This window comes from Podarcis tiliguerta (genome assembly GCF_965153285.1).
Source record: "Podarcis tiliguerta genome assembly, chromosome: 3".
Taxonomy (NCBI): Eukaryota; Metazoa; Chordata; class Lepidosauria; order Squamata; family Lacertidae; genus Podarcis; species Podarcis tiliguerta.
This window is the reverse complement of record NC_139536.1, coordinates 2410933-2436426: the sequence shown is the minus strand read 5'-3', so window position 1 is coordinate 2436426 and position 25494 is coordinate 2410933. Positions and strand designations below refer to the sequence as shown.

At 47.4% G+C, this 25494-nt stretch overlaps 2 long non-coding RNA genes across 4 annotated transcripts in view; both read right to left on the bottom strand.

Moving 5' to 3' along the window:
• LOC310674019 overlaps positions 1-25494 on the bottom strand; it is a 69313-nt gene that overhangs the window by 4554 nt on the left and 39265 nt on the right. For 2 of the 3 annotated variants that reach the window (XR_014509321.1, XR_014509323.1), the window contains exons 2-3: positions 23563-23691; positions 22533-22837 (exon numbers count right to left, since the gene is read on the bottom strand). This is a non-coding gene — a long non-coding RNA (uncharacterized lncRNA). Of the gene's footprint in view, positions 1-22532; positions 22838-23562; positions 23692-25494 lie in introns of those variants that run through there. The other variant, XR_014509322.1, reaches the window with a different exon arrangement.
• On the bottom strand, positions 16952-22467 carry LOC310674030. Its single transcript, XR_014509334.1, has 3 exons — positions 22200-22467; positions 20955-21087; positions 16952-17192 (listed from the first exon to the last, which is right to left on the bottom strand). It is a non-coding gene; the product is annotated as an uncharacterized lncRNA (long non-coding RNA).

Below are 25494 nucleotides of genomic sequence, written 5' to 3'. Positions count from 1 at the left end.
AAAGGAATTCCCCACCCATCCCTTTGGGGTTCCCTGCAAGTGGGATTCACAGTCAGGTTTAAAAGGAATAAAGCAGAGAGTTGTAGAGAATCTGAGAAAACTGATAAAATACCAGACATTGAATGAATGAAATTTCTTGAATTTGCGGAGATGGCAAAATTAACAGCATCAATTAGAGGCTACTCTAATCAAAAAATTAATAAAGAGTGGGAATGCGTTAAGGAATACATTAAAAATAGTCGGTGCTGGAGATTAAAAATCAATATGCAAAAGTTTAAAAGGCGCAAGGAGATTGGATAATAATATATCAAGGATGGAATAACAAATAAAATGAATAACACAACAATAACAAAAATAATAGGCAAAGAAGATCACACATGGGTGGAGGGAAGTGAAGGGATTAATTGAAATTGTTAAAGATTGGTATAGGATTTAAGAGATTTAAATCTTCATAAAGATTCTATAAGGAAAGCAGAAAGCAGCAAGAAATATCAAGTAAAGTTATCGGAGAGTAGATAAGTGTAAATGAAAACATGAGACATTGTTTTGTTAAATGTGATTTTATTTTGGAGTTGTATGTTTGTTTTGGAGTTCTTTGTTGTAAAGAGTGTATATTATGTGAATAAAATAATAAAGGTGAAAAGTTAAAGAAAAAGGGAAGATCTCCATACCTGGAGCCAGGAGCATCAAGAAGAGGACGGCAACAGAGAGGAGGCAGAAGATCTTCATGGCTGGAGGTTGGTGGGAATCATGGAAGTACCAGGAGCCAAGTGGAAGAGGTCCCCCTATTTATAGGTGGATGGAGGACTGTTGAAACCTTGTGGGAAGCCAAATGTCTTTTACAGGATAGATGTCGCAAGCCCTGCAGGGCAGAAGAAGATGAGAAGAGCAGTCCGGATTTCAGTAATGTTCATGTGCAAAACCATATATGGAAGAATGACCGGCAAAGAGAGGGAATTGGGTTGTTTCTAAAATGGTGCCCTCGATGAAGGAATTTCCCAAGAATGCCTTGATATTACAGATATTTTATTTCTTGGAGGAGAGCGCTATCAGGGCTGCTGGCCATCATGGCTATGTTCTCCCTCAACTGTTGGCCTCTGAACTCCATTTCTCAGAATCAGAAGCAAGGGGGTTGCTGTTGCTCCCAAATTTTCTTCCCATTGGCTTCTGGTTATTGACCTCATCTGGAGTACTGTGTCCAGTTCTGGGCACCACAGTTCAAGAAGGACACTGACAAACTGGAATGTGTCCAGAGGAGGGCAACCAAAATGGTCAAAGGCCTGGAAATGATGCCTTATGAGGAACGGCTAAGGGAGCTGGGCATGTTTAGCCTGGAGAAGAGGAGGTTAAGGGGTGATATGATAGCCATGTTCAAATATATAAAAGGATGTCACATAGAGGAGGGAGAAAGGTTGTTTTCTGCTGCTCCAGAGAAGCGGACACGGAGCAATGGATCCAAACTACAAGAAAGAAGATTCCACCTAAACATTAGGAAGAACTTCCTGACAGTAAGAGCTGTTTGACAGTGGAATTTGCTGCCAAGGAGTGTGGTGGAGTCTCCTTCTTTGGAGGTCTTTAAGCAGAGGCTTGACAACCATATGTCAGGAGTGCTCTGATGGTGTTTCCTGCTTGGCAGGGGGTTGGACTCGATGGCCCTTGTGGTCTCTTCCAACTCTATGATTCTATGATTCCTGTGAGTACAAGATGTTTGTATCTTGCAGCCCATTGGCCTGATCCAGCAAAGCTCTTCTAATGCCCTTTGCAGAGTTAAAGTTTATGCAGATGATGCATTTGTATAAGAGGTCCTTCACAGCACACTGTTAAAGTATTTAGTTTGCTCCTTCAAACATAGTGGCAGCTGCCACCTTAGATGGGTTTGAAAAGGCCTTCCTTGTAGGATACAGGTGACTGCTGGTCACAACTGTGGCCCTAAGTGCCATTCCCAGGAAGAGGCAGGAAGAAGCCATCATGGCAAGTCGCCACTGAAAGGCAGACCAAGTCATGAGTTTGCCCAATCTGCTTTTAAAGCCATGCACCTGGCTGGTCATCACTGCCTCTTCTTGAAGTGAGTTCTGTAGTTTAACTATATGCTGAATGAAAAGGTCCTTTCAAGACACTCAGCTTCACCCAATGTCCCCATCAAACTCCTCTATGAATCCACCTTACCTCCCATAATGAAACATCGCTTCTCGGCCTTTTGGCTAAGATCAAGTGTAGTAATCGGACCTGTGTTTCTTCCACCTGTCCCCACACCCAACCTGCCCCACTCATTCAGCTGCTCGACAGCCTTGGCATTACGGTGATCAGAGTGTCATTGCCCAACCATGCACAGCCAGGGCAAAGGGTGTTTCTGATGTTCCCATATATATATTCATGGAAACAGCATGTGAAAGTGAATTTCATGCAGGGAAATTGCCCTGCCAAAATCTGCAGATCAGGCAAAATTACATACAGGCATGTTATCGGGAGAAAACCACACAGAAATGCTGATGAGTTTTCTTGGGGAGTGTGTTGTTCTTAAAAGCAAACTGAAATGGAAAAACTCAGCTGCAGCTTGGAAAAGGAGACACTGGAAGAAACCAAAATTGACCAAATGGGCCAATGCTCTCGTTTTTGCTTCTGTTTTCAGTTTGTTCTGTATTTTAGTGGTTGGGTCGATGTTGCTTCTATCCTTTGAGCAAATATTTTGTGGACAGAATAAAGCAGGGCATGCGTTTTATAAATGGGAATGAGTATATTTCCAGAGTTAGGTGTGTGTGGTTCCCAGGTGTTTTGGTTACAAGCATGCTTATTTAGGGGCACTTTTGAGCCTGCTCATTCCAACACCCTAAATTGGTCCCTGTAGTTCATTGCCAGCCATTGCATTGCTTTCAGGACCAGTGTCACAAATTCCCACTGGCTTGTCCAAGATGTAGTGATGTCCACAAAACTGGAGGATTTTAAGAGAGGATTAGACCAATTCCTGGAGGGGAGGGTGAGCACAGCCCAAGGGACTTCCCAGACAGCCTCCACCAGTTCCCACCCAAGAAAATGAAGAAAGGAAATGTCAAGTATGGCAGAAAGTGAGAACGGCTATCTTGAAGTCACTGTTGGGATGTGGACCAAAGGGGGAAGACGGAAAGAGGACTGGATATTATCTATGGATTATATGGAAAAATATTAGAACAAGAAAATAATCATAACAGGCTGCAAAAATACTCAGCAGTATATTTTCTCGGGGATGTGAGTGGCATTGTGGTGTAAACCACAGAGCCTAGGGCTTGCCAATCGGAAGGTCAGCGGTTCGAATCCCCGCGACGGGGTGAGCTCCCATTGCTCAGTCCCTGCTCCTGCCAACCTAGAAGTTCAAAAGCACGTCGAAGTGCAAGTAGATAAATAGGTACCGCTCTGGCGGGAAGGTAAACAGCATTTCTGTGTGCTGCTCTGGTTTGCCAGAAGCAGCTTAGTCCTGCTGGCCACATGACCCAGAAGCTGTACGCCGGCTCCCTCGGCCAGTAAAGTGAGATGAGCGCCACAACCCCAGAGTCGTTTGTGATTGCACTTAACTGTCAGAGGTCCTTTACTTCACTTTTATCTTTTTCTTATGAATTTATGTATGACTGAAACATAGTATGTGTTGACGACGAGATATAACAGGAAAGCCAAAAAAACAAAAAACCAAGGTGGTGGACTCTCCTTCAGTGAAGGCTTTTAAGCAGAGATTCAATGTCCACCTGTCAGGGATTCTTAAGTTTGGACTAGATGACTCTCAGGGTTCCTTCCAACTCTACAATTCCAGGATTCTACAATAAATGCCATTTTGCTCCATTTTGACCTGGCATTGCTGTCCCCCACTCTCACTAACCTCCCCCCCGCAACCTCCTTCTGATCTGGGCCAATTCCCAATTCCACTGTGTCTCATGGAAGCAACTGGCTGTTACTTCACACACCTTTTCAGACTGTGGAGATTCGCTGATCATGGAGCAATATTTGTCTGCCTTGGAGCCAGACATGGTGAGGAAACAGAACTCAGCAGTGAGACCACAGGCTCCCCACCTTGCCTGCTGCATCTTGCACTTCAGTCTCTTGGGAAAGGATGCTGAAGACATCCCATGTCTGTGTAGGTTGCAAAAGAGGAGCAGGTGCCCTGGAAGTTTCACAGGACTGGACACAGCACAGGCCAACAGCTCACGACATTGCAGTAATACTCCTCCCCCAGAATAATATGAGAGTGTGACCCTCACTTTTGAGCCCCCATCTCTCTCCCATGGACACATAAATTCACAACAGTGCACACAATTTCATACCAATGCCTGCCATTGCCAACAATATCAAAACAAAGTGTTGCTTCAGCACCACAAGTAAAATGCAAACAGCACAACACACACATTCAGAACATTTGGAAAAAGAGAGTAAAACCTGCCCTTTCTTTGGAAAAATGGATATGGAGTCTGATCGAGGGCTTGGAAGGCCAATGGAACAGTTAGGGGCTGGAATGATTGGGTGGTTTCCAAGGCTGCTGTCCTGTTCAGGGAAGAGATTTCTGCTTGGTATAGGACATTTCCTCCTTTCTCCTGAAGACTCCCCCAGGCATCCTCAAAATCTGCTCTAAAGATTGGAATGACTCTCCAGATCAGATTCTGGTGGTTCCTGGGTCAGAGATGGCTTCCTCACCACTGTCCAGGGAGAGGAGAGGAATCTGGAGTCAATTTGTGAATTTGGAGACAAGCCATTGAGTTGCAGGTGGTGGAGGGAAAGCCCAGGTGGAAATGATGGTATGAGATGTGGATCTGAAAGACTTTGCATGAGAAGAGCCCTGAAACGGACCAGCCCAAAGGCCTGTCTAGTCCAGCACCCCTTGCTCTCTCCCACAAGCTCACACTCTCCAATGAGAGGCTGTTGTGACAAACAAGCGGTATAGAAGTGCAAAAACTCCCACCAGCCTCACATGTGTCCTGAACACTTCTGCCCAAGGTATAAGAGCTCCAGAGGAGTAGAGAAGCAGCCAACAAAAGAGAGGCTCGCATTCTTCCCAGAGAGCTGTGAAGGGTAGTTTATCATCTCCACCTTGCTGTGAGAATGACAGGAATGCAGAGAGTGTGCTAGAGAGAATATCAGTGACTTCCTTTCTTCTCTTTCTTGGTTGACCACAAACTTGACATGAGCCAACAGTGTGACGCGGCAGCTAAAAAAGCCAATGCAATTCTGGGCTGCATCAATAGGAGTATAGCATCTAGATCAAGAGAAGTAATAGTGCCACTGTATTCTGCTCTGGTCAGACCTCACCTGGAGTACTGTGTCCAGTTCTGGGCACCACACTTCAAGAAGGACACTGAGAAACTGGAACGTGTCCAGAGGAGGGCAACCAAAATGGTCAAAGGCCTGGAAACGATGCCTTATGAGGAATGGCCAAGGGAGCTGGGCATGTTTAGCCTGGAGAAGAGGAGGTTAAGGGGTGATATGATAGCCATGTTCATATAGAGGAGGGAGAAAGGTTGTTTTCTGCTGCTCCAGAGAAGTGGACACGGAGCAATGGATCCAAACTACAAGAAAGAAGATTCCAGCTAAACATTAGGAAGAACTTCCTGACAGTAAGAGCTGTTCGACAGTGGAATTTGCTGCCAAGGAGTGTGGTGGAGTCTCCTTCTTTGGAGGTCTTTAAGCAGAGGCTTGACAACCATATGTCAGGAGTGCTCTGATGGTGTTTCCTGCTTGGCAGGGGGTTGGACTCGATGGCCCTTGTGGTCTCTTCCAACTCTATGATTCTATGATTCTATGATTCTTTCCATGGTTCATTTTGCATAGCATAAATCCCAGTATATTTTATATAAACTAAACCATTCAGTATTTTATTATTACATCCATCAAAACTTATTTACACTGTTGAATTTATCTTAATGCAGCCAACGTTTTCAAGTGCACACAATTTCCTCCCATATAGTCAATAAATATTTTCCAATCTTCTTTACACTAATGTTTTCTTGTTCTCTTATTCTGTACGTTAGATCTGCAAGCTGCCGCGTATTCCACTAGCTTAAGCTGCCATTCTTCTTTGGTTAGGACCTTGCTCATTTAAAAAAAACACGGGCCGCCGTATATAGGTTATACAGAGGTTATAGAGGTACAACCTCTCTCTCTTTTTTAACACCTTCAGGTGTCAAAGAAGAAGACATGTCTCTTCTCCCCTCCCCCCACTATTTGTACTCCAAATATGGAAAAGAAAAGAAATGACCTCAAAAGGATGCTTAAAAAATCACACTTTCGTTCTTCAATGGATTGCTTGCCAGTGGGGTCCTCTTTGTGTTTTTGCCAGGGAAATGGGGGACACTAAATTCAGTTGGCAATTAAAGGACTGTCCAGCTAATTTGCACTTTCCACAACAGAAAGTGAACCAGAACAGAATCATCCTTCCAAATTGTCTCTTCGTTGAATTTCCCAAGGCAGGTGTCCAGTCGCGCCATGCGTACCCAAAACCACACAGCGGGGTACCATTGATAACTCACAAGGAACAACCTTTCAAAGTCATCTGTGTGCTGTGAAGGATCTTTTACAAATGTATTATCTGAAGAAACTTTAACTCTGCAAAGGGTATATAAGGAGATCCCTGCTGGATCAGACCAGCAGCCTACAAGAGTCAAATGGTAATAAGAAGGCTACCAGAAACACACATATGGGAAACAGCCATGGATTCGCTTGTGATAGTGAGCAACTGGAGTTCAGAGACTGAAGCAGTGGAGGGAAAAGAGAGCCCTGGGGGCCAGGAGCCCTGATAGTCCTCTCCTCCAAGAATGCGCTTTTCCTCTATTAACTTCATGGTAAACTCAATGCATAGCTGGGAAATTAATTCTCCAGTGCCATAGTTTCAGAAACAACTCTCTCTGCTTCTCTTTGACAGTCAGTGACACTAGCCTGGTTTGTGGTCATTGTTCCGTATGTGGTTTTGCACAAGAGCATTACTCAAATCCAGACAGCAATTCTCATCTTCTTCTGCCCCACAGGGATTGTGACATCTATGCTGTGATAGACATTTGGTTTCCCACAAGGTTTCAACAGTCCTCCATCCACCTATAAGTAGGGGGACCTCTCCTTCCCCAGACAACTGCTCTTCCACTTGGCTTCAGGCATCTCCAGGATTCCCACCAACCTCCAGCCATGAAGATCTTCTGCCTCCTCTCTCTCGCCTTCCTCGTCCTGATGCTGGTGGCTCCAGGTAAGGCCTTCATCTCAGATGCTTCTTCTCTGAGCTCCACAGCTCTCCACTTTATTCCTTTAAAACCTGCCTCTGAATACCACTTGCAGGGAATCCCAAAGGGATGGGTGGGCAATTCACTTGACCTTCTGTCCCCATTTAGAACTTCCCAAATGGGGCATCTGGTTGGCCACTGTGAGACCAGGTTGATGGACTTGATTCCAGCAGCCAGGCTCTTAGGATCTGATTGCCATCCCAATCCTAAAGTATGGAATTTAATCCAAAGAAGCTGTTGCTATAAAATCTGTACTAACACATTTCAGTGCAATCAGCTTTGCGGTGGGGAAGAGAGTGGGCCAGTTTCCTGGGCAAGAGAACTTCTCTCTCCAAGGTTGCTAGTGGCCCCCAGGGAAGCCAGTGACTCTGACAAAGGTTTTCCTACCACCTTGGCTCAAACCTCCTTCTGAAGGCGCAGAGGGGAGGGGGAGGGGCTCACTCTCCATCCCAGCCCCTTCCCTGCATTCATCCTGCACCAGCCTCCCCCAACCTGGTGCCCTCCAGATGTCCTGGCTAGAGGGATTGTTGAGGAACAAAGGGTGGAAGGTGTAGAAGGCCAGTCCTGGGAGATGGAGCAGCCTTCCCAGGTAGATCCTCTCCTTAGTAGTTGCACCTTCCTCTCTTAGTTTGCTTTTTTCCCTTTGCTTTCCCCTGCAGATTTCACCGGAGCTCAACGTCCCACCCAGGATTGCCAGAACAATGGGGGCAGCTGCAGAAAAACCTGCAACAAAGGCGAGAAAGAGATTGGGAAGTGTTCGGGAGACAGGCGTTGCTGCAAGCGCAGCTAAGGTGAGTTGTATGCAAAACCATACCTGTGCCTGGAAAAAAGTCTGTGGCATTTCAAAGAGACACGACCCTAAAGGCCTGAGAGTTACAGCTCTGCTTCTTCCCCCTGTCTTTACCCTTAACAGCCACGGAGTGGAGGGGTGGCGCTTGCTAGATTCTCCCGAATGCTAAATTCATTGTTTAGAGTTTGGACCTTGAGAATTCCCTGATGACATTTGGAGTCACTTGGGAGATCAGCCTTGGTCAACCAGGTGGCCACCAGATGTTTTGGAGTATATCTCCCATCAGCTACAGAAAGTGCATGGAGCCGTTTGGTTTTGGAGACCTCTCCTGACTTCTGGACATCCAGCAGAAAGTTTGAGCTGAACCCCACTCCTCCACCATGTGAAACCCCAATTCCGATAGCATTTGGCTCTTTGGTCTTCAGGGGGTCCCTGGCCTCTTTGAGCACCCTAACCCACTGTATTCATGGTGTTTCCTCTCTTTTTCATTTAACTCTACAGCAGACCCAGGAAGACCACCCCGCTTCTTTTCTGGAGATGCAGCTGCCTTGACTGCACATCTGCAGAAACCTCTTTGCTCGCTGCTGCTGCTGAAGGCACTTCTGGGAAGGATCCATCCCTGCCCAATCCTTTCTGCCCGTTTACTCCAGAGCAAGTCCTGCTGTGCTCAGTGAGGCTGGCATCTTTGTAACTGGGTTTAGGATTGGATACGCCTGCTTACTTGCTTTAGCTTTTCCTTTCAATAAATGCAAGCATTGGAAACCTCTGTGTGGTGGTGCCTTCTATGAAAAGGGACGCTGGGTTGGGGTGGGGTTCTGCCTGTTCCTCTCCATGTTGTGACTTTTCTTTGTTTCTGGAATACTAGCAGGTATTTCTGTGCGACACAGTGGAATTGGGAATTGGCCTAGTTCTGAAGGAGGTTGAGGGGTGCAGTTGGGGGAAGCAATGCTAGACCCACCGCCTTTCAGGTCAAAATGCAGCAAGATTGAAACTATTATCAGAGAATCCTAGAATTATAGAGTTGGAAGGTAGCCTGAGGGTCAACTGGTCCAAGCTAAAGAATCTCTGACAGGTGGTCACCCAATCTCTGCTTAAAATTCTCCACTGAAGGAGTCCACCACCTTCTCAGGGAGTCCATTTCATGGTCAAACAACTCTTTCCTTCAAAAATATCTTCCCAGAGCTCAGTCAGAATCTCCATTCATGGGACTTGAATCCATTGGTTTGGGCCCTACCTTCCAGAGCAGGAGAAAACTAGCTTGCTCCATCTTTCACGTGACAGCCCTTAAAATATTTGAAGATCAATATCATATCTTCTTTAAGTCTCCTCTTCTCCAGGCTAAACCTACCCAGCTCCCTCAACCATTCCTCATATGGCTTCTTTTGCAGAACCTAATCTTGGTCCCCCTCCTTTGCACAACTTCCTGGCAACAATCCTATGAGGTAGGCTAGGCTGAAAGATAGTGACTGGCCCAGGGTCACCCAGTGAGATTCATGGCTGGGTGGGAACTTAAGTCCTGGTCTTACAATCCAGGGAAGCAATGCTAGACACATCCCCTTCCAGGTCAAAAGGGAGCAGAATTAGAGAATCCTAGAACTGTAAAGTTGGAATGGTCCCTGTGGGTCTTCTAGTGCAAGATAAAGAACTTTGAATTGGACCCAATTGAAAGTGCTGGTTTTGACCTACAAAGGCTGAAATGACCCAGGACTGCAGTAGCTCAAGGACCTCTCCCTCCTCCCATTGTTGATGCTGCTGTTTCTCAAGGGACGGATTCCTTTGCAGGTCTGAGAGCTCATAACTGCCCAGCTTCCTCTGTCCCTAGCTCTGAGCATTCTGGGCTTGGTGTCAGCTGCGCTTTGCAAAGGCAGCCTTCAGAAACTTAAGGAATGAGATCGTTTGGAATTCCATCTCCCATAAACAGGGTCATAAGAATTCAAAGGTGTCATAAATAAAACGAATGTTCCTAAGTGCACAAGGTAAGCACACACATATATAAGTAGATAAATCCCATGTCTGGAAGAGTGCAGGAGAGCAATCCAGAAGCCATCTTGAGTCTTAAAAAGGTAAAGGTACCCCTGCCCGTACGGGCCAGTCTTGACAGACTCTAGGGTTGTGCGCCCATCTCACTCAAAGAGGCCGGGGGCCAGCGCTGTCCGGAGACACTTCCGGGTCACGTGGCCAGCATGACATCGCTGCTCTGGCGAGCCAGAGCCGCACACAGAAACAGCGTTTACCTTCCCGCTAGTAAGCGGTCCCTATTTATCTACTTGCACCCGGGGGTGCTTTCGAACTGCTAGGTTGGCAGGCGCTGGCACCAAACAATGGGAGCGCACCCCGCTGCGGGGATTCGAACCGCCGACCTTTCAATCGGCAAGCCCTAGGCGCTGAGGCTTTTACCCACAGCGCCACCCGCGTCCCGCAATCTTGAGTCTTACTGACCCCAAATATTTCTCTGCAGAAGAAAGTACCGTTATCTTGAACAAACCTTCAAATCCTGTATTAAAGGGATATTTTGTGTAGACTACTTCTTTCTATGATGCTTGCATGATGCTTTTGGGTGGTCTCTGGCTAATGGGCTGGGCAATTTCTAAAGTCTTTGAAAGCTCCTACACACCTTTTTTCTGGATGCTCATCTCCTTGCAGTGAAAGAACATAGTTTGCAACAGAAAAACAAACATCTTCTTTGCTTGCTTTCTACTGCCTTCTCCCTCCATCCGTTCTTCTCCGACCAATAATGGACTTAGGGGACACAGAGTCTCTTGATGGAGAGATGGGCTGTAAAAGACAACCCCCAAGTTTTCTATAATAACAAGCAACAGGATGAGTCATTTCCCAAGAGTCTGAGAGATGCACTGTGTAACAGGACCATTACCTCCAGCTATGTTCATACATACACATAAGTACATAAGAAGAGTCTGCTGGATCAGAGAATCATAGCATGGTAGAGTTGGAAGGTACCCCCAAGGTCATCTAGTCCAACCCCCTGCAATGTAGGAATGTCAACTAAAACATCCATGACAGGTGGCCATCCAACCTCTGCTTAAAAACCTCCAAGGAAGGAGATTCCACAACTGCCCAAGGGGGACAGTTCCACAATCCAACAGCTCTTACTGTCAGAAAGATTTTCCTGCTGTTTAGTCACAAGCTCCTTCCGTGTAACTTGAAGCCATGGGTTCGAGTCCTGCCCTCCAGAGCAGGAGAGAAAGCAAGCTTGATCCCTCCTCCCTGTGACAGCCCTTCAGATATTTGAAGATGGCTCTTATATCTCCTCTCAGTCTCCTTTTTTCCAGGCTAACCAAGCCAAATTCTGTCAAATGACGGTGTGTGTGTGTGTCGTCGTCATCATCATCATCATCAATTTTACTTATACCCCGCCCTCCCCGGCCAAGACTGGGCTCAGGGCGGCTAACCCCAAATATAAAAACAATTGATTGAAATACAGCTTTAAAAACAAGATTAAAATACAACATTAAAACATTAAAAAGCAGCCTCATTTCAGTGGAAAATCAAATCAAAAACTTTTGGGGGGGATGAAAATGTCAAGTCTTCACCAAGCCTAACTATCCAGACTGGTCTTCCACCTCTGCAGAGAAGGTTTCCCCTACAAGCACAAACTTCACCAGGAAGTGGTCAGTCCATGACAGTGGGATAGTATACACACAACACAACACACACACATGCACGCACACACACACACACTCCGTTTGAAGACCACCTCCATTTCCACTCTGGTCAAAGTTTGGTCTCATCTTAGGGATTCTGCTCGGGTTTTTTTGCAGAGATGCCATCTCACCCAGGATCCTGTTTCCAAAGTGAGCAGCCAGATGCACATTATAGGAAAGTCGAGAGCAGGATCCGAGCACAAGAGCCCTCCTGTCTTTGGCAGCAACTGGGATTCAGAAGCACTGCTGCCTCTGACTATCAGCCATCCATCACCCTCTCTCTCATCCTCTTTTAAAGCCATCCAAGTTGGTTGGGAGTTCCAGAGATGAACTGCAGGAAGAAGGACTTTCTCTGTCCTGAAGCTTCTGCCATTCAGCTTCAATGGTTGTCCCCGAGTTCTGGCACTCTGACAGAGGTAGGAAAACTTTCCTCGATCCACTTTCATTGCCATGGGGAAGAGGGGAGAGGAACCTCACAGAGCGTTTGAGAAAGTCTCTGGGTGAAGCACCCACCTCCCTGGAAAGAGGGGAGAAGGTTGGGGTGGACCATGAGAGGAGGGGGAAGGGCTCAGGGGAAAGCTGTGAGTGGAAGGAGTGGGTGAGGTGGGGAGGGAGGGGGTTGGTCTGACATGGGTGAAGGGAGACCAGTTGGGGAGGGAGCTGGGGTGGAGCCCATATGAATTAGCATATCAGAGTTGGCACCACCAGTGACTAGAAAAAGAGAGAGGAGGGCCGCCGAGAGAGCAAATGTCATCATTTTTGTTATGTACTGAGTTGAATAGGATCCAAAATGCAGCAGTCTGATTGGTCCTAGAACAATAGGATCCAGAATGCAGCAGTCTGATTAGTCCTAGAACAATAGGACCCAGAACACAGCAGTCTGATTGGTCCGCAGGAGCCACCCAATCCAGCTCCAGGTGGAAGTGAATCCGCAACCTGATTGGCCTACAGGAGAATCCCATAATTAGCCAATCACGTGGGGCCCCTTGTGTAAATAATGTATATAAAGCAGACATTTCAGGGGAACTTCCATTCCTCACTACTATGAGCTGAATAAAGAACATGAAATCCACACTCGACTCTGAGTATATTTCAGTTTTAAAACTGCAGGGGGCAGGAACACATCAACATCATCATAGCAACACAACCTTGGTCTTTGGCTGGTCCTTGGCACATGACCCTCAGAGATTGCAGCATCCATCCTGCAAACAACGGTTGGCATCCCACAAGATTTCAACAGTCCTCCAGGCACCTATAAGTAGAGGGAGCTCTCCTTCCCCAGTCAATTGCTCTTCCACTTGGCTTCTAGTATCTCCAGGATTCCCACCAACCTCCAGCCATGAAGATCTTCTGTCTCCTCTCTGCCATCTTCCACCTCCTGCTGCTGGTTGTTCCAGGTATGGCCTTCTTCTCAGATGTTTCTACTCCGAACTTCACAACTCTCAGCTTTCCTCATTTTAAACCTGCCTCCGAATGTTTACTTGCAGGGAATCCATAATGGATGAGTGTTGGGTTCCCTTGCCCCTCTGTCCTCCTGGAGAGCTTCCCCAATGGGGCATGTGGTTGGCCCCTGCAAGAAGAGGGACTAGATGGGGCCCCTTTGGCCTGAACCAGCAGCCAGTCTCTTCTTACAATCTTCTTGCCATGCTAATCCCAAAACATGGAATCTAATCCAAAGAAGCGGCTGCTTTGAAATCTTTCATCTTTGCAGTGGGGCAGAGAGTGGGCCAGTTTCCTGGGCAAGGGGGCTTCTATCTCCAGTGGCTCCCAGGGAAGCCAGTGGCTCTGGCACAGCTTTCTGTTCCATCTTGGCTTAAACCAGGCATGTCCAACAGGTCGATCGTGATCTACCTGTCAATTGCGGGGGTGACGCTGGTCATTCATGAGACTAAAGAAATTGCCTCCCCTCCAAAAACCTTTTTAATAAAAAGCTCAACAACTTTGGTCACTCCCCCCTAAAAGAAACCCAAAACTCTTGGCAATGACAATGGGTAGATCACTGCTATTTTTTTAATACTGGGAGTGGATCACAGTCGCTTGGGAGTTCAACATGCCTGGCTTAGACCATCTTCTAGAGGTGCAGGTGGGAGGGGATTGATCTCAGTCTCCAGCCCAGACCCTTTCCTTGCATTCCTCCTGCACCAGCTGTCCCCAACCTGGTGCCCCCCAGATATCCCAGGCAGCAGGGCCTTCAGGGAAGGTGTGGAAAGTGCAGAAGGCCAGGTCTTGGGGGGAGGGGCAGAGCAAGCATCAAAGGGGTTTTTTCCCCTTCTAGATTTCACCGAAGCCCAAAATTTCGAACCACAATGTGTCCGTAGGGGAGGGAGATGCAAGTATTTCAGCTGCGGCATCAAGGAAAGAGGAATTGGATGGTGTTCAAGAGACAAACTTTGTTGCCGTTGAGGTGAGTTATATGGAAATGTTCATTGTTCCCAGGCCTGTAGAAAGTGGGTTCCAGAACAGTTGAGGGAGCTGGGTATGTTTAGGCTGGAAAAGGAGAGGAGGAGACTTTTGTCCTCCTGTTTTGGAGGGTGAGACACAAAGCAAGATTCAGACTCAAGAAGGACTTTCTGAGGGTTAGAGTTGTTCAACAGAGGAATGGTCTGCCTCAGAAGGTGGTGGGCTCTCCTTCCTTGGGAGCTTTTAAGGAGAGGTTTGATGGCCATTCAACCTTGCCTGGGGTTGGAGTAGATGACCCTTTGGGGTCCCTTCCGATGTTACACTTCTGCGGTTCTGGGCTGTGCACTTTGGGAGGCCTGGTTGGGGCTTTGCAATCTCATCTTCCTTTCCTCTGTTTATTTTCCTAACCAAGAGCTGCCCCAACCTACAAGGAGCATCTGAAAGAGCAGCACCCTCTTCATTCCTCCTTTTAAAACAGGCAGGGCTGGGAGAGACCCCTGCTGGGAACCCTGTAGAGATCACTCAGCTTGATGGACCAATGGATGGAAGACAGCTTCCGATGTCAGACGTGGGCCTGTGTCTCAGGGCGCCACCCCCTTCCTTTGGGGCAGGGACCCAAACCGACATTTCTACTCCACTGTGTGCAATAAACCTCCATGTTTGCCATTCATAAATATGACAGTGCTTCTCTTTCATACCTTTGACCACCAGGAACCTGACAACGTTTCATTGATGGCCAGAGCTGGATCTAGGGAACGGCTGTAGCTGATCCTTTCAAATATGGGGAACGGGCTGCTGTGCTCCTCCCAGCATGAAACCTGGAATCTCCATTATCACGTCATGTCTGGGAAGCTTTGACCTTCCAGATGCAACTCCCACCAGTGGCCAATGGTCAGGGGTCGGATCCAGAGTTGTTATCCAAGCAACATCTGTATCAAGCGATCTGGCCCTTATTCTTCCTTTACACCTTAAGACTCACACCAATGCAGATTTTAACCCTAGACCAGATTTTCACACACACCCCACACACCCACAGCCTCATTTGCTTAATATTCAGTCCAAAGAAACGTTCTGTGGAACTCAAAAGCTTGCTCATTTTTGGTGATCTGTAGTCAGTTCAGTAAAGGCATTGGTTTACAGTGGATATTGAAACCAAATAAAAAAATTCCTTCCAGTAGCACCTTAAGAGACCAACTAAGTTTGTTTTGGTGTGAGCTTTCATGTGCATGCACACTTCTTCAGATACACTGAAATCTCATACCAATAACAAACTTAGCTGGTCTCTAAGGTGCTACTGGAAGGATTTCTTTTATTTTGTTTCGACTATGGCAGACCAACACGGCTACCTACCTGTAACTAGAACTATTGAATATTGTATTTTAGTCCATGGTGGTATGATTCTGCTTCTGATTTGTATACCACCCTTCAATCGTAGATTTTGGGGCAGTTCACAACATAAAAATACAGTACAAGATAAAAAACACAAAATGCATCACAAACAAACAAACAAACAAACAAACAAACAAATATCTCCCCCAAACTACCCTGGGGACATCATCCAATCACAGAAAATGCCCATTCTTGTGTTGCCACCCTCTGGACATCTTGGGGAGGAGGAACACAAAGAACGACCTCAGATGATGATTGCAGGGTCTCCGTAGGTTCACGTGGGGAGAGGGGCTTGATGGAATGGAAGCAAGAAAGGAGGGGGAGGAGAACATAAGATGCATCAAATCTTGAGAGTAATGTGAGTGTCACCCAGATGATGGGGTGGGAGAACTCACCTGTGGGGCCTCACCTGTCCAGGGATGATCAAAAGGTTTTGGGCAGCTTCCAACCTACCTTTCCTTAAGAAGATATGCTAGCTACCTTCAAATATCTCAAGGGCTTTCACAAAAAAGATGGAGCAAGCTTGTTTTCTGCTGCTCCAGGACCCAAACCAATGTCTTCAACTTACAAGAAAGGAGATTCTGACTAAACATTTGGAAAAACTTTCTGACAGTAAGAGCTACGGTGGTACCTCGGGTTACATACGCTTCAGGTTACATACTCTGCTAACCCAGAAATAGTACCTCGGGTTAAGAACTTTGCTTCAGGATGAGAACAGAAATTGTGCTTCGGCGGCACGGCGGCAGCGGAAGGCTCCATTAGCTAAAGTGGTGCTTCATGTTAAGAACAGTTTCAGGTTAAGTACGGACCTCCGGAACGAATTAAGTACTTGACCTGAGGTACCACTGTATTTGACAGTGGAACAGTCTATCTCAGGAGGTTGTGGTCTCTCCTTCCTTGGAGGCTTCTAAGCATAGGTTGGATGGCCATCTGTCATGGATGCTTCAGCTGAGATTCCTGCATTGCAGGGGACCCGACTAGATGACCCTCACAGTCCCTTCCAACTGTACAAATCCATAATTCTATAAGACAGGGATGGGGATCCTGGGGGTTCTCCATACAATGTTGAACATACCTATGGCTACTCATCACAATGCCTTTGTTCTTCCTCCATTGTCATGGCAGGAGACTATGGGAAGAAGGAGAAGCACTCTTGGGCTGTGGTCCTGTTTGTGGGCATCTGGTTGGCCACTGTCACAATAGCCAAGGAAGTTGGGAGGAGCTCAGACCTTCCCCAGCCGTGTTTCAGGATATTACACACATGGAGGAATCTCATGTCTCCATGGAATCCTAACCACATGTCCTGTCTTGGCTTCTCTGTGTTTTTGTATTTATGTGTTTTGCACATCATATATTAGAGTCCAACAGAAAACAAGACCCAGCACACATTTTCACAAAATGGACCTACACAAAGGTTTCCAATGCTTGCATTTATTAAAAAGAAGAAGCTAAAGCATTTTTGCAGGCAAACCAAATCCTAGCTCCAATCCCGAGCCCACTTACTAAGGAGACAGGCCCCACTGGCCACAAAGGGGCTTGCTCATGAGTAGACAGGCAGACAGGACGGCTCCCTCTTGACTCCTTCCCAGCATCGCCTTCAGCAGCATCAAGCAAAGCGGTTTCTTCCCCAGCAGAGATGGGGGTGCAGTCGAGGCAGCTGCACATCAGAGGAGAGCAGGGTGGTCTTCCTTTCACAAGAGGTCTTGCACCGGAGATCTGCAGAATTATCTGATTGTGAGGGGAAACATTGTTAATATGGATGCTGAGACTGGTGCCGAAAACCCGAACCAGTGACTCCAGCTGGGAGGCAGAAGAGCTGACTGTTGTAAGTGTCCAAATTACACACGGAGGGTTTGTTTCAGACCTCTGGCAAAATGGGGGGGGGGTGTTGGGAGTGTCTCCATCCTGACCCCAAGCCCTCCCATCTACACCCATCATCACCATAGCTGTCAACTTTCAGATTTGAAAATAAGGGATCAGCAGCCTCAAAAATAAGGGATCAGCAGCCTCACCTGTCCCAGGGACAGTCTACGGGATATCTAACAATCTGGGATAGCAGTGGGAAGCAGCGGGAATAAGGAAATTTCCTGCAAAAAAAGGGAAGGTTGACAGCTGTGATCATCACATGACCTTGTAGCCTGGGGCTGCTGGGAGTTGTAGTCCTCAGTTGGTAGAACATGAGACTCTTAATCTTAAGGGTTGCCAAAGGTTGGCCTGCTTGCTTTAGGAGTTATCATTTCTCAGCTCCTGGAGATAAAGTACTACAAGGGCGGGGGCATTCTCAAAACCATAGCCTGAAACATGGAACTGAGCAGGTGGAGAGAATCTAACAGACATGCAATAGTTTTCAGGATCTGGTTAGTGACTAATGGCTAATACTTTGAATGCTGGCAGCATGAGATGGAATTGGGACCTTATGATGGAGACATTGTGTGGGAAGGGACGGACAGAAGGCAGTTGATACAGAAGGGGGGGGGCATGTCTTCTTCACCTCCTTCTTCGCTACAATATATCCATTTATTTCCAATTGTCAATGTCAAAAGGGACTAAAATCTATAAAATTCGTAGAAAATCAATGCGCCAATTTGCTCGATTTCTCTAGGACTCCATGACACCTCCCCTGTCCTCCATAATCCCTCAAGCAAGGTGTCAAGACCCTAATCCTGTCAAATCACTCTGCCAAGCCTTTCCTCTGGGCAATGCCAGGTGGCAGACTATGCATACATGGACCATTGTCTTCTCATCACCTGGACTCAGGATGTGCTTATCTACGCATATCTCCAGCTCTGCATATTCCCCCCTCCCTCCTCCATATGTTAATCCTGTGTAACCCAACCTCTTCTTAATGTATTCATGATGTAATCTGTGTAACCCAACCTCTTCTTAATGTATTCATGATGTAACTGGGATGTATTTTGCACTGTATTCTGGGACATGGAGGGAATTTTCAAAAGTTCATGTCACCCCTTTCTCGCTGTTCAATCTCGCCTTGAACCTTGTTGCGCAATAAACATGGATCTTCTACAGTTTGCTCCTGTCTCTGGCTGAACTCATTTTCCTCCGCAGGGACCCGCGGACTTAGTCCGACGAGCTGGGTGGCAGAGCAGCCTCGCACCCAGATTTTGCCGTAACACAGTACATTGGAGGACTCAATGAAAGGCTCTGGAAGGAGATTCCTACTAAACCTCTGGAAGGAATTTCTGATGGTAAGAGCTGATAGATAGAGGAACAGTCTCCATCAGGAGATGGTGGACTCTCTTTCCTTGGAGGGCCAGCTGTCAGGAATGCTTTACCTGAGATCCCTGCATTGTAGGGGGTTGGACTAGAGGATTCTTGGAGTCTCCTCCTCCAACTCTGCAAATCTATGATTCTATGTTTCTGTAATAGAGGAACTAGAGCAGGTAGGTATTCAGGTTGAATCCTGACAAGACAGAAATACTGTTCTTGGGAGACAGGGGGTGGGCTGGTGTGAAGGACTCCCTGGTCCTGCATGGGGTAACTGTGCCACTGAAGGACCAGGTGCGCAGCCTGGGAGTCATTCTGGACTCACAGCTGTCCATGGAGGCGCGGGTCAATTCTGTGTCCAGGGCAGCTGTCTCCCAGCTCCACCTGGTACGCAGGCTGAGACCCTACCTGCCCGCGGACTGTCTCACCAGAGTGGTGCATGCTCTGGTTATCTCCCGCTTGGACTACTGCCATGCGCTCTATATAGGGCTACCTTTGAAGGTGACCCAGAAACTACAACTAATCCAGAATGCGGCAGCTAGACTGGTGACTGGGAGCGACCACCGAGACCATATAACACTGGTCTTGAAAGACCTACATTGGCTCCCAGTATGTTTCCAAGCACAATTCAAAGTGTTGGTGCTGACTTTGAAAGCCCTAAACGGCCTCGGTCCAGTATACCTGAAGGAGCGTCTCCACCTCCATCATTCTGTCCGGACACAGAGGTCCAGCTCCGACAGCCTTCTGGCAGTTCCTTCGCTGCGAGAAGCCAAGTTACAGGGAACCAGGCAGAGGGCCTTCTCGGTAGTGGCACCTGCCCTCCCACCAGATGTCAAAGAGAAAAATAACTACAAAACTTTTAGAAGACATCGGAAGGCAGCTCTGTTTAGGTAAGCTTTTAATGTTTAATAGGTTATTGTATTTTAGTGTTTTGTTGGAAGCTGCCCAGAGTGTCTGGGGAAACCAATAATAATAAATTATTATTATTATTATTATTATTATTATTATTATTATTATTATTATTCAGATCCAGACTCAGCCTCAATGTATGATGAGCCACGTTCAGATTTCTGAAGCAGTTCAGGTTGAATTGTTGTGGTAGCACCCCCACTCCCCCTGACATCCTCAGCTCCAATATTCAGAATCATAGAATCATAGAATCATAGAGTTGGAAGAGACCACAAGGGCCATCGAGTCCAACCCCCTGCCAAGCAGGAAACACCATCAGAGCACTCCGGACATATGGTTGTCAAGCCTCTGCTTAAAGACCTCCAAAGAAGGAGACTCCACCACACTCCTTGGCAGCAAATTCCACTGTCAAACAGCTCTTACTGTCAGGAAGTTCTTCCTAATGTTTAGGTGGAATCTTCTTTCTTGTAGTTTGGATCCATTGCTCCATGTCCGCTTCTCTGGAGCAACAGAAAACAACCTTTCTCCCTCCTCTATGTGACATCCTTTTATATATTTGAACATGGCTATCATATCCCCCCTTAACCTCCTCTTCTCCAGGCTAAACATGCCCAGCTCCCTTAGCCGTTCCTCATAAGGCATCGTTTCCAGGCCTTTGACCATTTTGGTTGCCCTCCTCTGGACACGTTCCAGTTTGTCAGTGTCCTTCTTCAACTGTGGTGCCATTTAGCAGAAGGCCTGAACTGCATTGCATGGAGGTGGGCAGGATGAACCCCTTGGGTCCCCTCCAAGTCTACAATTCTATTCTATGATTCTGACCTTTGAGCATCCATGCGGTGCACTTTGGCCTTTGCAATCTCATCTACACTTTTATGATACGATACGATATTTTTATTGTCATTGTCCCATACGGAACAACGAAATTGAAAATCTACATAAAACATTCAAAACCCCCTAAAAACTCTGAAACCCCATTTTAAAATACAATATACTATAGAGACTCCTTATGTTGTGTTTAGAACCAGAATTGCATTTGCGTAGAAACTGTTTCTCAGGCGGCTAGTCCTAGTCTTTATAACCCTGGACCTTCTTCCAGAAGGCAGAAACTGAAAGAGATCGTTTCCGGGGTGCGCACTATCCTGCGCTATCTCTGTCGCTTTCTTATGGCACCTGGAAGCATAGATTTGATCTAATCTGGTTCATTTAATTCTATTTTAACTGGCAGCAGCCCCAGGAGAGGACAAATTTGAGCAGAACACTTAACCCCTTACCCTCCAGCCGTTCCTTTCCAGGCTAAGAGGAGTTGTGACTGAGGACTGTGTTTCTCTTTGAGAAACAGTTATAATTTCATCTAACTCACCTTAACGACAGCAAACTTTGGATCCTGTACATTTACCAATCTGTCTTTTGCCTTTCCAGCACCTAAGATAGTGGCAGCTTCCCCTGAGACGGCGACATCTCTCATCGAGATTTTGGGCTCCGGTGTAATCTGGGGGAGGAAAAAGAACCATTTGAAGCCTGCCCAGCACCCCCAGAACTGACCTTCTGCACCTTCAGCTCTTCTTCCTTGATAACCCTGCTGGGCAAGAAACCTGGAGGGGGCCACACTGGGGGAGGCTGGCGCAGGGTGAATGCAGGGAAAGGGTCTGGAGTGCAGAGAGAGACCCTTCCCCTCCCACCTGCAGCTTCAGCAAAAGAGCTGAGCCAAGGCGGTCAGGAAGGCTGCGTCAGAGAGACTGGCTACAAGGAATCCCTACTATTGCGGAGTGGCAGACGAAAATGATGGACTATGCGGAGTTAGCCAAGCTGACTGGCAGGATTTGGGATCAGGATGATCAGAGATTCCAGGAAAGTTGGAGTAAATTTACTGTGTAACTAAAGGACAATTGTAAAACCTTAAAAACACTGGCAGGACTGAAATAACTCCTACAATGTAAAGACAGATAAGAGGTTGAATACTAAAATACGCGATTTAAGAGAATAAGGGATACCTGTTGAAGGGAAGCAGGGAAGTTTCAAGCTTGGCAGAGCTAAAAGTATATATGTGGTTTGATGTATTGTATAAGACTGTGTTAAGAAAATAATAAAAATTTATGGGGGGGGGTAATTCCGGAGGTCCGTATTTAACCTGAAACTGTTCTTAACCTGAAGCACCACTTTAGTTAATGGGGCCTCCTGCTGCTGCCACGCCGCCGGGGCCCAATTTCTGTTCTCATCCTGAAGCAAAGTTCTTAACCTGAAGCACTATTTCTGGGTTAGCGGAGTCTTTAACCTGAAGCGTATGTAACCTGAGGTACCACTGTATTAAACATCTTAAAGCAATTCCTATGGATGATATTTCATGTTGCAAGATTAGTATTACAGTGAGATCATAGAAAGAGCCTGATTTCTGGATCGAGCCAAAGGAAACACATTGCTCTTCAAGTGGCCGACCAGATGCCCTGTTTGGGAAGTTCTCAAGGAGGACAGAGGGGCAAGAGGACTCCATACCCATCCCTTTGGTGTTCCCTGAAGCTAGATATTCAGAGGAAGGTTTCAAAGGAATAAAGCTGAGATCTGTGGAGCTGCTCAGAGAAGAAGCATCTGAGAAGAAGGCCATACCTGGAGCCACCAGCATCAAGAAGAGGACGGCAACAGAGAGGAGGCAGAAGATCTTCATGGCCGGAGGTTGGTGGGAATCCTGGAGGTACCAGAAACCAAATGGAGGTGCAATTGACTGGGGAAGAGAAGTCTCCCTACTTATAGGTTGCTGGAGGACTGATGAAACCTTGTGGGATGCCAACCGTTGTTTGCAGGATGGATGTGGCAAGCTCTGAGGGGCATGTGCCAAGGACCAGCCAAAGACCACAGAATCATAGACTCATAGAGTTTCAGCCCTCAACCCAGCACACGTTTTCACACCATGAACCAACACAAAGGTTTCCAATGCTTGCATTTATTAAAAAGAAGAAGCTAAAGCATTTTTGCAGGCAAACCAAAACCAAGCTCCAATCCCGAGCCCACTTACTAAGGAGTCAGGACCCACTGGCCACAGTGGGGCTTACTCCTGAGTAGACAGGCAGACAGGACGGCTCCCTCTTGACTCCTTCCCAGCATTGTCTTCAGCAGCATCAAGCACAGCGGTTTCTTCCCCAGCAGAGATGGGGGTGCAGTCGAGGCAGCTGCACATCAGAGGAGAGCAGGGTGGTCTTCCTTTCACAAGAGGTCTTGCACCGGAGATCTGCAGAGTTACCCGCCCCCTGTGAGAAGAGAAAACACTATTAAAACGGGTGTTGGTGGTGGTTCTGAAAACCCCAACCAGTGACTCCAACTGTTGTCAGAGTTCCAATTCCACACAGAGGGTCTGTTTAGCGGGGGGTTGGACTAGATGACCCCTTCAGTCCCTCCCAATGCTACATTTCTATTCTATGATTGTAGGAGAGACCTCTGGGCATTTCTTGTATGCACTTGGGGGGATTTGAGTGGGGCTTGGCTGCCATACACACTTTGTTTCTAATGTGGTTCTTTTTCCTTCTTCTTCTTTATGTGAACAGCAACCCCAGGAGAGGACACATTTGAGCAGATCATTGTGTTGGTGTGCATTGAACTCTTTCCCTTCCAACTCTGCAATTCTGTGATTCAATAACCACCTTCACAGGGGCGTTTCACACAGGTTGCCTTTGCTGTTTGAGGAGGGTCAGCGACTGAGCCCCCACCCTCTCATGCCATGAAGAGCTGTTCTTTGAGCCAAGGGAGGCATTAAGAGGAGTTTTGGCTGAGCGGCCAGAGAGCTTTCATGGGGGCAGCAAGGGGAGAGGAAAGGTTTGTCACCCCCCAGTTTGCACACTAATATTGTTCCAACTTACAGTGGATGTAAAGATTAAGAGAGAAGTGGGGGGGGGGGGACAGAGAGATGCGTCACATGCATTTGGGGTCATGAAACACAATTAATTTTTGAGGAAAACTAAGATTGGATTTAACTCACCTCTACGGCAACACCATTGGCGACCACACCTAAAAAGTGTGTTTCGGGGCGGAAAGCACTGACGATATTGCAGTATCCCTCTCTGCCTTTGACATCTCGGCCTGCAATTACCTTGGGCTCTGGTGAAATCTGAAGGAAGAAAAAGAAGACTTTGAAGGCTCTGTCTCACAGGACTGTCCTTCCACACCTTCCACAACTTCTTCCACCATGGCCCTGCTGGCTTGGACACCCGGAGGGCACCACGTTGGGGAAATCTGGTACAGGAAGAATGCAGGGCTGGAGCAGAGTCAGTCCCTTCTTCTGCCTCCCTGCACCTCCAGGACAGGGTCTGAGCCAAGGTGGTTGGGAAGGCTGCGTCAGAGTCACTGGCTTCCCTGGGCGGCCACTGGCAAACTGGGAGAGAGAAGCCCCCTTGCCCAGGAAACTGGCACGTTCTTTTACCCATCACAAAGCTGAGTTTACTGAAGCGCATTATTACAGATTTGAAAGCAAGAGGTTCCGTGGATCACATAAATGAGATCTTTTGATGTCCAGGGCCTGGGTGCAGAGGGTGAACAAACCACTTCCCGCTAGCCCAACTCTAGACCCCATCACTGCTAGGCAGGCAGGGGGCACCGAGGTTTCACGGGCCATGCTGTGCTACCTCCTCACCTTCCCACATCAAGGGGGGAGCCTGCCTGGCCATGGCTGCTCCTGGCAGGTGCAACCCCCAAACACTGGCTGGGCAGCCATTCAGCATGGGGCCAGGGTCCTGGCAGCAAGCCTCCCCCCCCCCCCCCCCGTATTCTTGCATGCTATTTTCACCCATATGGATACATATTACACCACTTTATGCGTTTGGGTGCACATTACTTGATTGAACTGCCTTGTGGAATTCATGGAAGGAGAACACTTGGAAGGACAGCTCTGTTCCAAATCAGGCATAGTTGCAGAAAGTACATGCAGCTGAGGTACAAAACGTTTTTTGGGGAAATAGTCCAGCCCTGATGGAGGTCTTCTTATGCAGCCCATGCCCAAGAGCCAGGTAATCTCCCAACACCACACCTGCTTGGGGGCCCAGCTGGAAGTTCCTTTGGCCGCACCCAGCTGCAGGGCTCTGGACTCTGCAAGAGTCTGGGTGTAATCTTCGATACCTCCCTCTCCATGGAGGCGCAGATTGCAGCTACAACAAAGGCGGCATTTTTCCATCTCCGCCAAGCTAAGCAGTTGGCTCCTTACCTCTCTCGCCCTGACCTAGCCACTGTGATCCACGCGACGGTCACCTCCAGACTGGATTATTGTAACTCGCTCTACGTGGGGCTGCCCTTGAGACTGACCCAGAAACTCCAACGGGTGCAGAATGCTGCAGCGAGACTCCTTACGGGGTCTTCGCTGCGAGATCACATTTACCCGGTGCTATACCAGCTGCACTGGCTCCCGGTGGAGTACAGGATCAGGTTTAAGGTGCTGGTTTTAACCTTTAAAGCCCTATACGGCCTAGGACCCTCGTACCTACGGAACCGCCTCTCCTGGTATGCCCCACAGAGAAACTTACGGTCTTCAAATAAAAACATCTTGAAGGTCCCAGGCCACAGAGAAGTTAGGCTGGCCTCAACTAGAGCCAGGGCTTTTTCGGCTGTGGCTCCGATCTGGTGGAACACTCTGTCACAAGAGACCAGGGCCCTGCGGGACTTGACATCTTTCCGCAGGGCCTGCAAGACAGAACTGTTCCACCAGGCCTTTGGCCAAGGCACAGCCTGACTCCCTCCCTCGGCAATCTTCGCAGAGCTCTGGCCCAATGGTTGCCAGTGGCTTGAATTAATTAATTTTATAATGAATGATTTTAGAGTGTTGTTTGTATTGTTTTATTGTTGTGAGCCGCCCTGAGCCCGGCTTCGGCTGGGGTGGGCGGGATATAAATAAAATTTATTATTATTATTATTATTATTATTA